This window comes from Corvus hawaiiensis, chromosome 1 (genome assembly GCF_020740725.1).
Source record: "Corvus hawaiiensis isolate bCorHaw1 chromosome 1, bCorHaw1.pri.cur, whole genome shotgun sequence".
Taxonomy (NCBI): Eukaryota; Metazoa; Chordata; class Aves; order Passeriformes; family Corvidae; genus Corvus; species Corvus hawaiiensis.
The window spans coordinates 27,011,846-27,031,910 of NC_063213.1; positions in this window are offsets into that span (position 1 = coordinate 27,011,846).

Sequence of the window (20,065 nt, forward strand, 5' to 3'; positions counted from 1 at the left end):
GGGGGGGATTGCATACAATATTAAATTCAGAGAGCTTTACAGCCAACATCTGGACATTGGGACAGCTGGAGCAGTATTGTGTAATGCCTGAGAAGGGCAGAATAAAAAAAACCCTAAGAAATGGCCTGATGATACCAAATCATCAGCTAGTCAAAACACGTTGGAGCTAATGTATATTAATCACTGGAAACCTTAGATAAGTTCAGTAAACATTACTGCTGAACATTACATATTGTCTATTACATTATGTTAAAAAAAAAAAAAGGCTTTGAAACAGCACTGTGCTCAGGAGTCTGATCCAGAGCTCACTGAAATATGTTGGAATGTTTCCATTCACCTCAGTGAGTTTTGTGCACTGAGCTTTTTCAAGCCCAGGCAGCAGTTCAAAAATAACTTTACAGCATTATCCCAATTGTTTATTTGTGTATGAACAGCACTGAAAAAGTACACATGGCCAAGCAGAAAAAGAACACTTACGAATATTTTTAAATTGCCGTCACCAAAACCACTAACAACATAAAAATTCAACTATTTATGATGTTGTAACACTGGCTTTAATAGGGATGGTGGTGGAGAAACTATGTGTAATATAATCAACAAGCTAACAAACTCCAAGGTTCTCCTGAGGATTTTAATATGCAGAATGCTTAAAATATTAAACAAACAATAATAGTGGAAATCAAGATATGATTAATAATTTTAACAATCAATCCTGAAAGGTTCTCTTCAAAATTTGTTCAAACTGTTTCATAATAAGCTCACAAACTGCAGAAAACATGACATATATTTTAATGTGACCCAATAGAATAAAAAGAAAGCTCTGTTTGTCCACTGTTGCCTGACTTTGGGTTCATTGAGCTAAGCTGAGTAGATTTGAAATGAATCAAGATGTTTAACATCTGCCTCCTGTTATTAGGATATTCTCTTCCTATTTATAAACAAATGCTTTGTTGGGGTTAGGCTGTGGATTCCATGACTCTGCGGACTCATGTTTCCTTAGCAATCTGAACTTCAGGCCACAAGTAAAAGATACATTGTAAGTCTTCTGAAATCTATCAATGCATGTAGGAAAAAAAGATTAATTACGAGACAGTAAAGTCTGCTTGCTTGGTCTTACACAGCTGGCATCTGACCACATGGTACAAGACATTACATTAAGGCAAAACCAGATTTTTGATTAAAATTAGCTCATGAAAACTATTTCTCTATGTTTTAGTTAGGACAAATGACCTTATGTTTGTGCGCGTTGTCTTGTCAAGACACTCATGCTACTGAGGCTCATATAATTCTCTAGCTACTGATATGTGCTTGGAAATCCCAGCACTTCCATAAACACCACAAATACAAAACACCTCCTTTGTTGTCCTAGTTCCTCTCTATTTCTCTATCTCCTCCCTTTCCATGAGAATTTATGTTAACCTCTCCTTCAATCTACTTTCAGTCACTGTGTTGGTTTGGATTGCTCCTTTCTTCGTTACATTTGGTTCCTTGCTCCACTCTGGTCTTTTCCAGTTAATGCATTTTTTTCTCCACCCTTACTGACAGCCTGGTTTGTGTCTCTGCTGTCTCTCACTCACCCTAATGTAACAGTTTCCACTCTGCCCTTCCTGACTGCATGTCTTTTGCTCTCCCTGTTACCCTGCATTCTGCAGAAAAATAATCTGACCTAGCATGTCTCTTCCCCCCTCCCCTCCATGCAAAAAAACCCCAGAACTAGCACCACCTCCCTCCTTCGAAACTTTCTTCCAGAACAGACCTCTGCCCATTCCAGCTCTGTTCTGTGTGCTGTCTCCACCTTAACCTGCTTCATTTAATACTTAACAATACCTGAGTGTCTTTGATTAACATAGCCTTAGAGTTCAAATTTAAAGTTTTTCTGTTTGTGTCCACAGCATGTGCATGGCCAAAACTCTTAAAATACATGACTTCACAGTATCATACTCCACAACATACAGATAAGAATTTATATGGATACATTCATATCCAACTTCATTGCAAACAAGCAATGTTAGAAAACAAGGATTTCAAAAAAAGGGAATATTTTTTGGGAGCAGGATTTTATGAGATCACCTGTCCCAGCCACAAGGAATATTAATATAAAGCAGGAACAAGAAATATCTACCTGAGATTTTCTAACCTGTTCCTAAAACATGTAATTCCACTATTTCACTCCGATAGACCAGAGATGGCACCTCCTACGAAGTGGCAACCAAATTGTCCTTGCCTCAACATCAGCCTGTCACTTCTTGCTCTACCCAGAGAGGGCAGAGAGAACTATGTATTCTCATCCTCTTCTGGAGCAACTTCTAATGTACTCAAAGGCTGTGATCATATTTCTCTCTAAGCCTTCTCCTCTTTAGACTAAACAAACCCAAATCTTTCAGTGTTTCCTCAGGAGGTCATGCTTTCTAGGCCTCTGAATATTCATGATTTTTCTTCTTTGGGCTATCACTAATTGGTCTCCTTCCTCCTTAAGCTGAAACCAAAGCCAACTGAGCAACGAATAGAAATAATTTCAGAGCTGATTTACTCTTTTACAGTAAATAAAAGATACTTCCTCAAAGAGCATGCATCCTCCAATTGATAGCTTGGTTTAAGTATTACTTGATGTAAAGCCACAGTGAGCACCTTATACCAAAGGTAACATAACTGAATGTGATAATGCAGGTAGAGCAGCAAAACAGTAATTCATAGTCAATACTATGAATTTTTTTCTCTTTCCTTTCCCCCTCCCCCCATTTTACACTTAAAAAAAAAGTTCTAAAGTTCTCTACCATTAAAATTCCATATACAAAGAGATTTTGGCTTACAGATTGGATGGGAGTGGTTCTACATGTTTCATTTACAAAACTAAATTGAATTGAATTCCCTGATTTTGTGTATAAACTATCTGGTATGTTCTTGAATTTCTAATTCAAAGAATAACCTCAGAGCTTATTTCTTAGCCAACAAAAGAAATGTTACTGCAAATGTTGTACATGTAAAATGAATATATTTTGATGATTATTTAATGGACTGAATGGAAAACTTGCAAATCTGGTGTCAATTACCTCATGTCTTAAGCAGGAAAAATATATAACACATTCAACCTAATATATGGCTATAAACATGATTAATGTATTTTCAGAATGCCCCACACAGGCATTATTTTCCGAAGATGACATTTCAATGATATTTGACATGCAGTATGTGGCACATGTTGAAAATCTATCATGTCTTTAAATCTCTCGATGTATGCACATACATGCATACAATCCCCATGGCATGTATTCTCTCACTGAATTAATTTACATTCCTAGGAGAACCATGTCCGTACCTATTTTCACGGGTTGGGAGTTCAGTTAGTGCAGTTCCCTAAGTTTGGTTAATCAATCCAAGTGTCTTCAGCTTAGATACTAAATGATCCTCTGCATGTAACCCATGCTTCAACTTGTAATGCCCCTCAAAATGTTTTGATTTTGGCCCTCCTCATCACAAAACAAGCAGCATGTTGGCTGCATGATTGCCTCAAGTCTACTGCACTGTTATGCTGGCCTGACCCAAGTTCACACCAGGCTTCAAACTTAGCCTTTGGGCCACTTTCCTCTCTTTCTCCATGTTGTTTAGCACTACTCCTCTACTCAGCACATTCTCAAAAGGACCTGGCTCCTTTTAAACAGAAGGGTCATCTCTTGGACACAAGCACGGATCCTCTGATCTACCTTTGGCTGAGACCAGCTTCCACCTTCCCTGCATCTGTACTGGAGACATGAGCCCAGGAAATTCTCTCCTGCCTGGCATCCTTGGTGTCTCACATTTTTATTTCCATCACCCCCAGGTGTTTATTTTAATGCACACTATGGTTAGGCCTCTGCCTGGCAGAAAGAAGTACAAAAGCAGCAGAACTTCTCAGGTGCTTTTCATACCAAAGGAAAAAAGTCTAGGTAGGCGTAGGTTACGCCTACCTTGCCTTTACCTGTTCCAGATTTGGAATTATGACTCTCTTGACAACAGTGGCAAAGCCATAATGCAAATGTGGAAATACAATGGTAGTACAGCAAAAAAAGGACTATTTTCCCTCTTAGCAACATCATACTACTACACCGTTTGGCCCAGCATGGCTGTCTCCCTGTCAAAGGTGGAGTCTGACTCTGACCGAGCTGAGAATGGGTTTGGTTCACAGAAATCATGCTCAAAATGCGGAGCTGCTTGGTATTTTTGCAAGGCAGTGACCTCAGCTGGCCAGTACCCCAGGAGACCATGTGTCATCATCAGATTGCTGTGCTGGCACAAAAAGTTAAAACCACCCAGCTGCCCCCCACTGCTCCGACCTCAGAGGCAACAAACCCAAACAGGAATTGGAGGCAATGAGGCCAGTAACTGAGTTCTCCTGCTGGCTGGCTGAGTGGGTGGGTTTTGGCACTCTCAGCCCATTCCTAAAAGCCATATCTCCTCCTGAAGGGTGGGAAGGATCCCTGCACTCTCAGCCCATTCCTAAAAGCCATATCTCCTCCTGAAGGGTGGGAAGGATCCCTGTCCCGGGAAATAACTCAGGGAGTGAAGCTTGTGTGGGGGGGTATTTCCTGCCTTGGAGAGATAGTAAAGGGAAGCTGCTCCAGACTAGCGGCTGGAGGGGTGTGCTGGTGTTTGTGCCAGATGGAGCCACCAGCCACTAGCCACCAGCTAGTTTAACTCCTCAGCAACATTCACATCGCTAAGCCCACTTCCAAGTGCAGCTGAAACAGGAAGGAGGGCTCCAGTTTACTAGGATACTGCCTGGTTCAGCCAGTGCCAAAAACCATTTGATCCCTGTTTTCAAAGTTTACCTTCTCAGGAACACGATTATCTCCTAATCAAACACCACCTGATTCTCTTTTTACTTAGATAATGAAGGAGACCAGTTTTCTCCTAAATGTTTGAACCATTATGATACATAAATAATCTTTTACAAAACAATCCAATCTTGTTTATGACACAGAAAAATAAAGAGCAGGTGGGAAAGTAGAGTATAACCAGCCAAAAGCCACTGACGTCTGAGTGTGTCAAGTAAAATCTCTGTAGGAAGATAAAAATAAATCCAAAATCATGCATGTATCACACACATGTATCACAATCACAGACACATAAGTCATGTACTGTGATAATATTCAGTGCTTTCCATTTCCAAATGGGCCTAAAATGCACAGCCTAGATTTGGTGGAGAGTAGATGGGGACGAAGGGGATATCAACTATCAAGAAATAAAGAAGGGCCCTATGCCACTGAAGTACCAAGTCCCAGGAAAACCTACAAAAGCATTTGCACAACTCATGTTCTAGAGCAAGTAGAGAAATATCTGGGAACACCTGAGAAACAGAGTGGTTGAACACTACTCCAGGTTTCCACGGGAAGTTGTGGAGTCTCCACTTGTGGATGTAGTCACAACCAAAACCAGGCACAGCCTTGAACCACTCACTGTAATGACCCTGCTTTGAGCGGAGGGATTGGTCTATGCAACCTCCAGAGGCACCTTCTGACTTCTGTGATTCTGTGAAAGAGACATCAAAGTAAACTGGACTTGTGTTCAATGCCTGAATTTTAGGACTATGTGGGGAGGTAAGTGGAAACACAAGCCATGCAGAACTTAGCAAAGGAAGGGAAGATTTCCCCTGCTTCTGATGTGTGGTGCTGGGAAAGTTAAAAAGGTGAAGGAAGCCTGGTCCAGTATAACCACTGGTTCTGCAGAGCTGGTAAATAAAGACAGTCCACACAAAGGTTTCCCCAGTGCATGTAAGTTATTCTAGTGAGGGCACAAATGGCTGACTGGGGGGCTGTTGCAGCCCAGTGCTGGCTGTCAAGAAGAAATTCCTTCTGCCAGAAAGAAAGGAGCAGTTTTCATGCAAGGAATGAGCAGCTGAGAGAAATTTTGCAGCACCGGGTGAACCTCAACTGTTGCCAAGCTGCTCCCTCCCGTCAGCCCCCTCCTGTCTCCCGCCTCCCCACTTTCCCCTATACTTCAGCCACCTGGAGCTGCAGGCCTTCCCTTGGGGTCCTCCTCAGCCTTGGAAACAGCATGGTATTTGGCTTGGAGAGGGCAGTTTTACTGTCAGACTTGTTACCAAGGAGGGTGTTCACTACCTGCCTCATGAAAGTCTCAACAGGCAGCCATGTGTGCTCTGGGCTGGGGTTCACACATCACTCAGCCCTACTCCCTCCTGTCACCCCTACTTCTTCCTCGTGTTCATCCCCTCCCTCCTGCCCCAGGACAGCCATGCTGCACAGACAGCTGCCCGTTACTACTCAGTAGTTGCTTGAATCCCACTAAATGCTTGTCAAACTGCCCAGAGAGCTGAAAGTGAGCTTTTTAAATTACATTTGTTGAAAGATCCCTGGTGCCTGCTCCTACTTTTCAGTTTCAGCAACTCTCTGAAATCATAGTTTGTTTTACAGTGATGTTTTGTTTTTCTTTTCCTGCATCCAACCTATAAGTCATGGATGATGCATATTAAACACATTAACTGGGTTTCAGCGGTGCTGTGCACCATGTGTGCATAAGGCTGAGGTCTGGCACACAACGGCATTTTTGTGTTTACTTTCTATACTGGGAAACTGTATGGTGTGATGCTCCCTTATGCACAGCTCTGAACAGATATTTGGCCTCATTTGGAACATAAGAAAGAGGTTGTATGGAGGGGAGAGGCAAAACTGCTGAGGCCATCGCCCAGGAGGAGGAGGAAAAAGCAGAGTCTGCTTGATTTGTTAAAGCAAAGCCTGGAAATCAGAACTGCTTGGATTGATGCCTGACCACAGTTGACAATGGACAAGTCTCTTCACTTTCTATGCTTCTGTTTCCCTATCTGTGAAATTTGGCCCCCCTTTCTCAGGGAAGGTATATAGAGGAAGTGTTTTGAGCTCCCCTCGCAGAACCATTTCTTTGTATACGAGGAGCTCTCAAATATTTTTAGAAGAGTTTTTAATTAGAAGGAGAATAGCTCCTTCCATTTAAGAAAAACTGAGATTTTTGTTCTTATTATACACTTATGACCATACACCAGGGTTTTTTGGGTTTTTTTTAATCCTGTGCCTTTCCAATTTTGCTATTAATATGTCATAAGAAAATCAGGGATGGTGTCCAAATTCCAAATTCATGGGAATGGAATTAATATCTCCATTAAAATGAAAAAGGGGGAGTATTGTGGGGAAGTCTCAGAAGTGCTGGCAGGTAGTAATAGTTGGACTCATCTCTCCTGTCCCAGTGACTCATTCTGGGAATGGATAGTGCCTCTGTTGTCTTCAGACATTTAACACCTCTCTAACAAGATTTAGCATCAGCTGGGATGTGTGAACAAATAATATGGAGCAACCTGAGACTTCCTAGGACATCTGCCTCTAAGCTGTGTCAGGGCCTGATTCTGTCAGAGGTGGGTGGGAGTTGGAGAGGCTACACGTCGGCCTTTTTGTTTTTAATACCAGCAGTGGGGAATTTTGATTACAAGTCATCCCTCCCAGGTCATGTTTCTGAAGATGTAAAGAAGAAAACAAGGTTCAGAAAAGAGCAGCCTGCCAAAAGGAAGAATATTTTAAGAAGATCTTTCTGACTCTCTCCAGATTATGTGTAAATTTAGGTTACTAAGAGAAAATGAGAACCATTTGTTTAAAGTTCAAATCCTGTCTGGCCTTTACTAGGCTAGATTTCAAGCATCCTGTTTTGCCTAATCTCTGCGTCTCAATCCATCACCTTGATGCAACTTCCCCATGAGAGATCTCCATAGCTCTATCCGAGCAGTTGGACTTGGGAACAAAAATATCAGCGCTGGAGCTCTCTCCTGGCAAGTTTTGTGTGTTGTCAAGTGTTTGAGCACAAGAAGCATATGAAATACCCCAAAGCTGTGTGGTTTCAAGTATCTCAGGCTGAGTAGGTGTTAGAAAATTGAATTTAACCCAAACCCTGTTCTCAAACTTTTCTGACTTTTATCTTCAAGGGAGCCTGAGTTTGGGCTGTGGATTCCAAAAACCTGATGGTGCCTCAACTCACCCTTGTAATTTGGTTGTCATGGCTCTACCACAGTTCAAATTTACAGCAGTCCCACCTCAACTGTGTTGAGACAGAAATCCCAAATTCAGGAGTACACGGGACAGTCTGGAAACAAGTACTGAATATTAATTTTTTAAAAATCCAGTTTTTCAACAAGTTTCTCTGGTAGATATTACAAGTAGTTTCCAGATCTGAATTATATAAAAACAATCCAGAATTTATATGTAATTGCAAAAATGGTTCTCTTCGTCGGGAAAACTTGAGGATCCCATAATAAAAATGTAATGAAAGCAGTGTGGCTTCCTGACATTTCCAGCATACTATAATTCATTCTGTGTAATTTATAAGCCCTCAATTTATTTTTCAAAATTCTGAAAGCTCTATGCTTCATTGATATATTCCCCGTGAAACTTACCTCAACATATCTTTATTTTTTTTGATGGAGAGCTCTAAAAGGTTAGCCAAACTATAAGCACTGAAGGAAAATCCCTGCTTCTAATAATCTCTACTCCCACTTTCTGGGAAATGCCTTGCCTTCCCTTTTTTTTTTTTTTTGGGCCAGCAGCAGAAGTGCATACCCTGTTCTGCCTACAGATCTCCTGTACTTCTCTCTTCAGGGAGGAAGTGCAGATACCACCCCCTCAACAAATTACAAGGAGCAGCACACACTCTTTTTTTATCAACAGCTTTTAAGGCAACTTTGGTTGGTCACCCACAATGCAGGCACACCCAGAAAGATCAGTCAGCTCTCTTCTGGTGACAGCCAGTCAGAGAAGCAGGCTATGAGAGATATTGATGAAACCACTCCTATTCATCAGACAAGATCAGAGTCAAAAGGGAAATGACTTAGTACTGCAGCCATTGTCAGTCACCTACCAGGTAGAGATGACTATGCTCAGGAATCTGTTTGTCATTGCCAATAATTTTTTTTTCACTATATATATCTTTCATTTCACAAATACAAAATCAGGCCTATATCACTCAACAAAACCTTCGCTGCAAGCATTTTGTCAGGTTAGATGGTTGCCTGTAAGAACACAATATTTTACAGGTGATGGAGATATAGGAAGATGAACTATTGCAGCCTTTGATAATCAAACTGTTGTAGTGATGAGAAGACATGATGAGAAATCAGTGGTTTCCATCATCAATTACCATGGTGAGGGGAAAACAGATGTGATTTTAGAAACGAGAACATGCAAGGGAGGATGCAGTCCAGTATAAGCAGTGGGAGTTGAGCTTTTGATAAATCCCCAAAGCCTGCATCTGTGCTGACGAGTGGGAAGTACTTTCTGCTTCCCTCCATGCTCAGGATCTTCTTAATCCCTTCGCGATAAACACAGGAGCCTCATGGTGTAACTACTGTGACAGTGTGGGGTGACTGGTGCTGCCACAAACACGTCTGTCTCACAGAAAACATCCCATGGAGCAGAAACAGAGAGGAGAAAGGTTTTTGATCACTCCTGAGCACCTTCATCTCATTCCATCAGCCCCCAGATGTGGCTGATGGACTTACCTCCCCCACAGGCCTGCTGAAATGCTCTTCATGGACTTACAGGACGTTGAGGTACCGAATACTACTGACCATAGGTGATGGTCACTGAGTAGTTACTGAGATGGTTGAGATTTTCCTGAAAGCCCTGACTCCTGAAGTCATCCAGTTACATGTGAAGCTCAGTTTCCATTTTAAAAAGAAAGATTTCTAGCCCCGGTAGATGCAGAAAAGTCCTCAAAATGTGTAATCTAAGGGCTCCAAACACAGTATCCAATGCAAAGAAATGAAATTATATACTTTTAAATATCTCACTATTTTACAATCAGTCTTGCAATTCATTTTTGAAATTCCTGATATTGTATGCTCAGGAATGGAAGTATCTGTTCCTTGACCTTAGAAAAGTCTTGTAATACTGACAAGTTATTTCATTAAGATATAGCAGCCATTGTGCTACAGCAGCCACCTCTAAAATCTTTCCAATTGCCTGAGGTAACTAAATAATGATACTTCATTATCCACAGGTTGCTTAAGCATTCTCTGTATTAAATGCAGGGAAGTTTAGATAACATCTAATTGCAAAGAGAAGCACTGGAAAGTTTCTGAGGGTGGCAACTGCATACCTAAATGACACTTATTTATTTAGAAGTGCTTAAGACATGCCTTTCACTTATCCTAGGCAGACACAGAGCCTTGAAATCAAAACTCGTGCAATATCACTTGGCCCAGTGCCTATACTTGGAAGAACTTTTTTATCACACCCAAACTAAGAAAATCCTTTCCCAGTTTCTATCACTTAATCATCCTTCTTCTGCAGACACCGCCCGGAGTAAAAAACTGGGGTAAGCAGAGAAATCCTTACTTAACTACAAGGCTCCAGATGAATCTTTTAAACATGTTACCAAAATAATAAGAAAAAATACAAATTAATTCCCCAAGTTTTGACTGCCATGATTAACTCTAGAGGTAATTGTTCTCCATCTGTATTAAATTCTGAACACAGGTATCCTGACTGACACAACTGTAGCAACGGCAGTGAGGATGTGATGTAACAACACTACAAGCATGGCAATGGAGTAGTCCATGACTTAGTGCTGACAATCTTTAGTAAAACTGTGGCCATGAGGCATAGTTTCAGAATTAACACTTACAGGACAGGAAAGCAGGTTATTGTCATTGAGCTGCAATGACCCGCTGAATACAAGCCACGGAATCAGTGATCGCCTCATTCACTTCATGCTGAGCTGATTTCAGTAGTTAATATGTTGATACAGGCAAGGCCATATCCACAACGTTCTCTGTCATCCCAACCCTATTACACAAATAGGTTGGAGGCCTCTTTCAAAAGAACCTCCAACAATACACTTTAAAAATGTCTTTCCCTCCCCCAGCCCCAGAGCAGTATATACCAAAATAAGCTTTTCAATACTGCAGCCCTAACCCTCCCTCTTAGGCACTTTGTGTTTCAGATAAGCTGGACCATATTTGGCATTGCTCCAGCCCCATTTGGAATATGCACATGTAGCGGTAGTTTGTTAATTGCAGAAATCTTTACCATTGCTCATTTTCGGTGGGGCACCTTTCCAAGGGAAGGAAGCTTGTGCAGCTCCCAGCCAGAGAGCGCTGTGTTCAGCAGCATAGAAAGAAAAGCTTCTTACTCCAGGCAGGCGCACGCACATGATTCCAATATCCTCACTCTGAGTTTGGAAGCTGCAGCTGCTACTTTAGACCACAGCAACCGAAAACACCCCAGGGGGAAAGCAAGCTAGAGGTTCAGATCCTGTATGCAGAGCCGTGACAGCAGCGTGGTTTGAGCCCTGCTGCAGCGATCAGCCATCGGTGCCGCACATCGGGTAGTGCTGAGAGAGCTTTCTGAGGCAGGTGGGCATGCAATGAGTAAAGATAAAATGAAAACAACCTGGTTTTCATCAAGATGAGAAGTGAGCAGAAGAAGTCATGGCAGAGGGTTGTTCTTATCAAATTATTTTCTGGACAGGAAAGTGATACTTGTGCATAAAGGCAGTGGTGCAGGCGATTTGCACAAATGCGTCCAATAGCACCAGAGAACCAGAGACAACACACATCTAGTCATAGAATCAGGCCCTTAACAAGTAAGGACAAATAAGGGTAGCACCAGAGCATACTTTCCTACTTATCACCTCTCCTGCTTCTCCAGATCTTACTGACTTCTGTGGGGCCTCTCCTCTCTGCTCAGTTGGTGTCTTTGCTAAAACATTCAGTGACACTGCAGGGAGAGAAGAATCTACATCATCAGGATGTGTTTGGGCAAGCCCAATGTGGGCTTGTTTGGCCTGATCCTCTGTAAAATGCTAAATATACTGATAGCACTTCAAAACAGTTCAGTACTTTATCCATATCCAAGAGTGTATGGCTTTAATAAAATCTGCTTTGGAGCACTTTTTGGTGTGCTGTGGGTCTGAGAATTCTCTGTGGTTTGTGGTCACTTGTTTTTCTAGTATTTTGGTCAGTGTCCAATCTCACTCGTGTAGCTGGATATACCCATGTAATTTCTGGTAGAATTGAATTTTTCACACAGCACAACTTTATAGCCCTCTGGTGTTCCTTGACACATGAGGAGAGGTTACCGCCAGCTTGACCGACTTTTATGTATTCATGCTTTCAAGTAAGGGGCAGAATAACATTAACTGATCTCTTCAAAGTCCTGTAAAAGTGCTTTAAAGTGGCCTAGCCTTCCCAACAGGAAACAAATTTCACCATCTCCTCTTTTGTGACAGCAAATGTTTCCTGAGGTGTGGGAGACCTCAGAGGGAAAGTTGGGATTGGACAGTTTACAATCCTGTCACTCATTCTAAAGCACTCAGCTACAGTTCATCAACCACCAAACGCCTTCCTCAGAAAGATGCTGGTTAGAGGGGTGCTGGGGGTGCTGTGGGGGCTGTGGTGGGCAGGGTTGCACTTAGGGCCCTCATCACCCCCATGGCACATCACCACCACCCAACAATGCAGCAATCACAGAGTGCCAGGATAAAAAGGGATTTCTCCCATGTTCCCCACTGACAGATCTGGCCTGAGGGCAGCCTGAAGGCATCTGAGAGACATCTGAGTGGAAGTCCCCAGTGAGCTGGTGGAATTACTTAGGCTGAGGGAGGAAGATCTGGGCCTGGATGAGGCTGCTAGAGGTTCTCCTCTGCAAAGCCAGCTCCCAGTGGGGCCATATTCAAAGTCCATCTGATAGATGTAAATCCTGCTTCAGCCTTCAGCAAATGGATGTAAGCCCCTGAGGAGATGAGAACCATCAACCACTGGAGGTCCCTGAGGCTGTCAGGCCTTTTTAGCTGGATAACAATGGCCAGACCAAGGGAATGCCTTGTGGAGGAGCAAAGCAGAGCTTGTCATTCTCATCCCCCTGCAGAGCCAGGGGCAGCAGCCACAAAAAATGGGATGCAGAGACATTGCCAGGGGTCCCAGGTTTTGAAGCACCCACTGGTGGCCTGCTAGGTGCAGGAAGTATTTTTGACCCCTGGGTAGATCAGTCTGGGGGCATTTGGCCACTCTCAGAAGCCCCTGAGATGGGCTCCAAGTAGGGCAGATTAGGGTTTGGGCATCTCTTGGGAGGTGTGAGAAGTCTGTGGGAAGAGATGCCCTGTCTTGGTCACATGCTCCAGGAATAGCCAATCACCAGCACTGGGGTCAGAAAGCAGTGTCCCCCCAGGTCAGACTGGCACTGGTCCCTGGAGGTTATTTTACCTTTCTCTGCAGCACTGAGCACGGCCACTTGTCAAGGTTCCTTTGGGTCATTTTGGCTAGGTGCCAGCTGTTCATGCTCTACAAAGGTGGCCCTTGTGCCCCTCATCTGGGGGAAGGAAAATTTCAAGACTCCCAGAGTGGCTCCAAGGGTGAACCCCAGGGACTGCTTCTTGTTCCCTGTGGCACAAAGCACAGCACCTTATCAGGGCTCCTCTGGACTCTTGTGATCAGCAGTCATTTAACCGCACCAACATTCATGGATAATTTCAAGTGGGCATATAAAAAGCAAACTCTTCAGTCCTTCTGGTCAAGTATCCTCCAAGCACGTAGGGCCTCTAAACAGGCCATTGCTTTTCAGTGTCTGATGCCCACCTGTCCAGCCACCTCCTTATCCATGTCAGCAACAACCTTCCTTTTCACTACATGGCTGCAGAATTCATTTAAAAGTTCATCAGCAAGCTTTATTCACACTCCTGGAGAGTAAAGTGTATCCCCACAGACAGCAGGGACATGAACTGCATTGCACTGGCCCAGCAGGGTTTGGTCTCTTGTAGTTTCTCAGTGCCTGGACTGCCTGGGCAACTTCTCCCATGAAACTTCCCAATGGAAGATCAGTTAATGCCAGCCATGGATATTTTCTCTTTTAAGAGGCAGGCACCAGTTCTGAAAGGGGCTGGAGTGACACTGCCAGCCCTGTGTTTAGAGCCCACCCACACACCTCGTCCATGGCTCAGCTGGCCAGCAGAGGCTGGATCTGGTTGTGACAGTGTGGAGCTGGACTCCAGCAGGTTACTCATGGGTGGAAGCCCCCTTAACACATCTCTCAGGCTCCACCCTTCACACTTTGCTGTCATCAAGTGTAGGAAACAGGGAAGTTCGTGGTCAGGTCTTTTGAATTTAGATTGCATGAAACCATTGTTCAAGAATGTAGGTTTCCTTGTCCACATCAAGCTCTATCTCATGGCAGAGTTCTACAGCCCCCATCCTCCCCACCAGCTGAAGCTCTGACAGAAGAGACATCCCCTACATCAATAAACGCTCCTTGCATGAGGAACTGCAGGGTAGAAATAGGTACCACTATGTCAGGTGAAGTGACACAAGTTTCTGCTCTAGTCTGATGACATTGGAGGCAAATGCTCCTGGAGGCATGAGTAGATCGCAGGGTGACAATGAGCCATGAATGGGATACAGGCAAAAGTATTCCTGTGTGTCAGGCAAGAAAGGCAACCATTGTGTAAAGCCCTGGTGAGAACTCACCTGTGCCACTACGGACATTTCTCATTCCTCAAGTTCTAAAAAGACAAATTCCATCTGGGATGAAGGCAAACAATGCCTGAGCAGTTGATTAAGGGCATGAAGGACATCCAGAAGAGGAAAATGACTTGAAGGACAAGAGAAAGGCTGAGAGGGTGGCCATCCCTTTCTAGGAAGATATCAAGAATTAAAGCCAAAGGAGGAAAAGTCTACTGACATGCTTGGAAAAATATTGTAAAGAACATAAAATCATTCTGGATTCTTTTTTAGAAGAAGACCTCACCATAAATGGTGAACTAGCAAATGTCACTTGGTGCACAGTTGAGGAATGGTGAGGAAATCTTGCATGCTCTCTACCTCTCTGCAAAGATCATGCAGAGCCAATCAAACCCCTTTCTTTCACCTCTGACACTTCCCCAATGAGATGAATGTATATGGTATCAATTCCCTTATTTACATAGTCTGAATGTACATACAAATTTTGGCACAAATGTATAAAATGACAGCAGTAATACCTTCCTTACTCTTTCAGTACTCAAAATACCAAATCCTAAAGGAACAAGACATTTGCTAGGGTTTAAGATAAGCTCTGAATATCTTCCCACAAAGTGAGGTAGGTAGGCAAATTACTCTCAGAAATGTTAAAGTCATAAATGAACTGTGAAGTGCATTATGGTGGATTGACCTTGGCTGGCTGTCAGGTGCCCACCAAGCCACCCTATCACTTCCCCTCCTCAACAGAGCAAGGGAAGAAAATACAATTAAAGGCTCATAGGTTGAGATAAGGACAGGGAGATCACTCAGCACTTGTGTTCTCTGTTTCACCAGATCATTTTTAATAAAAACAACAAGCTGCATCTCTTCATAGCAACAGAGGCCCTCTCAATCTACTTGTAACTGCTTTACTCAACAGAACTTTATGCCCAAATACAGCAAATGATAAAGGAGACCCACATTACTTCTGCCAAAACTGTCATAGCCCTTCACCTTGTACATGACTGAAACAGTTTCAGGCCCTGCACAGATCTTTCCACCTGTGAACAGTTCCTCTAGAACCCTAAATCAACAAGCCATTCCTGTGTGAACACTGAGTTCAGCACTGTTAGATGTTCTCAGTCCAAGGGGTTTTAGCTGCTTTATTAAAACATTGGCTTTAGTTATTTGGGGTTTTTAAATGCCCACAGACTCCCAAGGAGTGCATTCCAACACATTAAAATGTATTATATTATTGCAATATTTGTAGTAGCACTTATTAAAACTGTGTTCAGGGAGTTGGGATCATAAATCCTCCTGGTCTGCATCCATACCCAGGCTGGAGTATGTTTATGTTTGATAGATGGGCTGTAAAATGAGAGCACATTCTCACATGGGAAGTGTGAATAGTTTCTCCACTTATTTATTGCAGTTGATGTTATGTGAGGCCTGGGACAAACCTTGTGTCCCAGACAGAACTGAGAGAAGGGGAAATGATAGTGAAAAGAGAGTGCATTGTCAGAGCCCCTGAATAAACATCAATTAAATCTTCCAATTTATTTTCTTGGACTTTGAATCAAGCAGACAGTTTTAAAAATCATTCCTGATCTCCATGTGTTCCTTGCTGTAGCTGCTACACTATTTGAACACCAAAAGCTTCCAAGTGCTCGACCTCATTCTGAAGGGCTGAAAAGATGCGTTAAAAAGTGCTTGGTTAAACCCCACCAACACATCCAGGAAACAGAAGCAGGAAGACATGGGTAAGGTCAGGCTTGAACAAATGTGCAAAACATACTATGCTGTCTGTGCTAGAAACTGGCACTCTGATGCTACTTCTCTTATTACAGATGGAGAATGGTGCTAGTTGGATGGCTAGTTGGCACTTTTAATGTCAAACTATTGCCCCTTCTGTAAGGTTTTGCTTTCATTCTTACACAAGTGCCTCTTCCAGGGCCGTGGTTGGTTAATCTCACTGAAGTTAAGTAAAGCAACATCTTTCATAAACATTAAAATCCTTCACTCTCTTACAAAGCAAAGGAAGACAAACCAGGATATAACATGAGATGATGATACACTAATCATGCCTCACTCAGGAAGGAACTTGAGGGAGATCTCACTATTTGCAAGTTGCTTGCAAATGTGTTCTTCAACCTTACCAAAATCAAGTGTGCTGTGTTTTGCCTGAAGTAGGCAAGCACAGAGAAGTGAGTAAGGCGAAACAACTCTTTATCAAAACAAATCACAGTAAGAGAACATTATATCTCCTTCAACATACAATAGGGAAAACACACCACAATTTAAGAATGCTCTGCACTTTTCAGAAAGCAAGGTGCAGCAAGCGAAAGCCAGATATTTTAGAGTTACAGCTCTTCTTCTGTCAAATTTCAAGGAGCAGATTTAAATGGGGCTCTGGTCACAAGGGTATGAGGCAGGAAAGGTTCATGAATTGTGAGGGGAGCTGACACTTTTGGAGCAGGTAATGACAAGGAAGGTAGTGTAGGCAAGAGAGAATGGCTTTCAGGTTGAACCTACATTTTCTTCATTTCACATGAGGAGCACTAGGACTTTATATGTTTCTGTCTAATTTCCTCCTCTAAGTTCACTTTAAGTAAACAGTATGTTTACAAGCATCCTATAGCCTTTATTTAGTATTACATATATAGCACTACCAGAAAACGTGGATGTGAAGGACACATAAGCACCCCTACATACAAGCCTTGGGGATAAGGTATGGGAGAGGCTGTGCACCCAGGTGCACAACACTCTTCTCTCACACATGCTCAGGCTCAGCCTGTTAACAATTATAAGGACCAGAGAGGACTGTTACTTGGAGTAGTGTCATTGGGACTTCAAGATCCCAGCCAAAGTACTAGGACCAGTTGCAGTGCTAGCTACTAATGTGTCTGTGCTCAGATGGAGCCCAGTGATGAGTGGTGTCCCTCAGGGCTCTGTCGTGGGACTGGTGCTTTTTAATGAGAAGAGGACATAGCCTCAGGCTAGGGTCAGGTTAGACATCAGGAAGAATTTCTTCACACCAAGAGCTGTGAAGCATTGGAATGGGCTGCCCAGGGAAGCGGTGGAGTCACCATCCCAGGAGGTGTTCAAAAAATGACTGGACATGTTCCTTAGTGCTATGATCTAGCTGACAAGGTGAGAAGTCAGAGGTTGTACTCAACAATCTTGGAGGTCCTTTCCAACCAAAGCAATTCTGTGATTCTGTAATATCTTTACCAATGACACAGTGAGATCAAGTGCACCCTCAGTAAGTTTGCAGATGCCACAAAGCTGAGCAGTGCAGTTGGCACAATAGAAGGATGGGATGCCATCCAGGGGGACCTGGACAAGCTTAAGAAGTGGGCCCATGAGGATGTCATGAAGTTCAGCAAGGTCAAGTGCAGTGTGCTGCACCTGCATCAGGGCAATCCCAGATGTGAGTCCAGACTGGGAGAGGAACCCACTGAGAACAGCCCTGGAGAAAAGGATTTGGGGGTGCTGGTGAATGAAAAGCTGAACATGAGCCAACAGTGTCTGCTTACAAGCCAGAAGGCCGGTGCTATCCTGGGCTGCATCAAAACAAGGGTGGCCAGCAAATCAAGGGAGGTGACTGTCCCCCTCTACTCTGTCCTCATGAGACCCCACCTGGAGTGCTGCATCCAGGTTTGGGGCTTTCAGCAGAAGAAGGATGTGGACCTGTAGGAGCAGGTCCAGAGGAGGCCACAAAGATCATCAGAAGCACCTCTCCTACAAAAACAGGCTAAGAGAGCTGGAGTTATACAGCCAGAGATGAAAAGGCTCTGAAGAGACTTCATTGCAGCCTTCCAATACCTCAAGGGGCCACAAGCCCCAGAACTTCAAGGGGTTTATAAAAAACAGGGAGGGCAGATAGTGATAGGACAAGGGGAAAATTGTTTTAAACTAAAAGAAGAGAGATATAGATTAGATCTTAGAAATAAAACCACTGTGAGCAGTGAGACACTGGAATAGGTTGTCCAAAGAAGCTGTGGATGATCCCTGGAAGTGTTCAAGTCCAGGCTGGATGGAGCGCTGAACAATCTGGTCTAGTGGGTGACATCCCTGCCCATAGCAGGGGGTTGGAACTAGATGATCCTTTAAGTCCCTTCCAACCCAAACCATTCTATGATTCTATGTTGTAAACATAACATAGGCATGGTAGGCACAATGGGTGAGGGAGAATGTATAGAATGGCAGTGGAAACCAAAATGATTTTATAGAGTCATGAATCACAGTCAGCAGCAAGAACTGGGAATAAAAGCAACCCAGGATCCCCTTCACTTCTGTCTGCACATCCCTGTTGATGTGCCCTCCGAAGGTGGTGTGACAGGACAAGCTATGTCTGTGTTAAACTGGCAAATCTGTCTCGTGTTCTACTGAGCACACATCCAAACATAACAGAAACATAAACATATTAAATTATGTGCCAGAGAACAAATCTGCCCAGAAAAGTTGCTTGACACTCCAGTGAAGAGCTGCAACTGAGAACCTATTGAGGCAGCAGTCTGTAGCTATCAGCTTTGAATGATTACCCTCCTGAATCCTGTAGGGAAATGGTTTTCCATAGAGGAAATGCCAGTAGGAATAGGGAGGAGGCCAAAACTTGTGAAAGCAGTGCTTGGCAGAGGCTATTCCAGCATGTTTTGCTGCTTGCAGTATTCCCAAGCAAGGGGGACAAGTAGGAGAGAGTAAGAGCAACGTAGCCCCACTGCCTTCATAAATTTCAGACTCACCCACGAGAAAGAGGGAACCAGGGGCTTTCTGCATCCATGGGTATTCCAGAGGCATGTCAATATACTAAGAGTATAATGGTTCTGGTTAAGAGTGTATTTGGCTATGGCAGCATTCCTGCAATAAGTATCTCTCTCATTTAGTATGGTCCCATTAAGCAAGGTGTTCTGTGCACCAATAACCTCAGATGGCCCCTGGCAGTGGTGGCTGGGGTGCTCATGAGCTCTGAGTCCCTGGTCCAAAGTGGACAAAAAAAGCCTGGAGAATCTCTTTTGCCCAAGTCAGATGTGCCATACAGGGTCAGAGCTAGAAATAGTGTCTCTTTGTGGTCGCATGAGCTCCAGGGTGTGTCAGATCTCTCACATGATCAGCTTTTAACAGGCTGGTGGTATCAACTCAGGGAAACTGTGTTAAACCATTACAAGTTTTAACTGCAAAATTTTGCCTGAAAAAGGAAAAAGAATTTCTTGCTCATTGCTTTGGCAACTGATCTGCCAGTACAGTGGTGTCAGTGGTGGCCTAGGCAAGGTCACAATTCAGCCTGTGCTGAAAGAGCATGACTTCCCCCCCTTTCTTGAAGGTAGCGAGAAGCAAGGGCTGACCTTTAAGAAACTCTGCCTCACTGGTGTCTAGTAACAGCAAGGAAAGCAAAACAAGCCAAAATTTGTATGAAGCCTGTGGATGGAAATCTGCCAGGTATGCACAGACAGCTTGGCTTTGCAGAGGGGGAAGGTAGGATGTATACACAGGTGAAGATAAAAACCCTGGAATTTCAGTGATTACATGGAATGTGAAGTCAGCATTAATTGAACTTTTGATTCAGATCCCAAATTTTAGTGTTGTGATAGTACTCTCTGATCAGAGATAAGAGCAGTGAAAGTA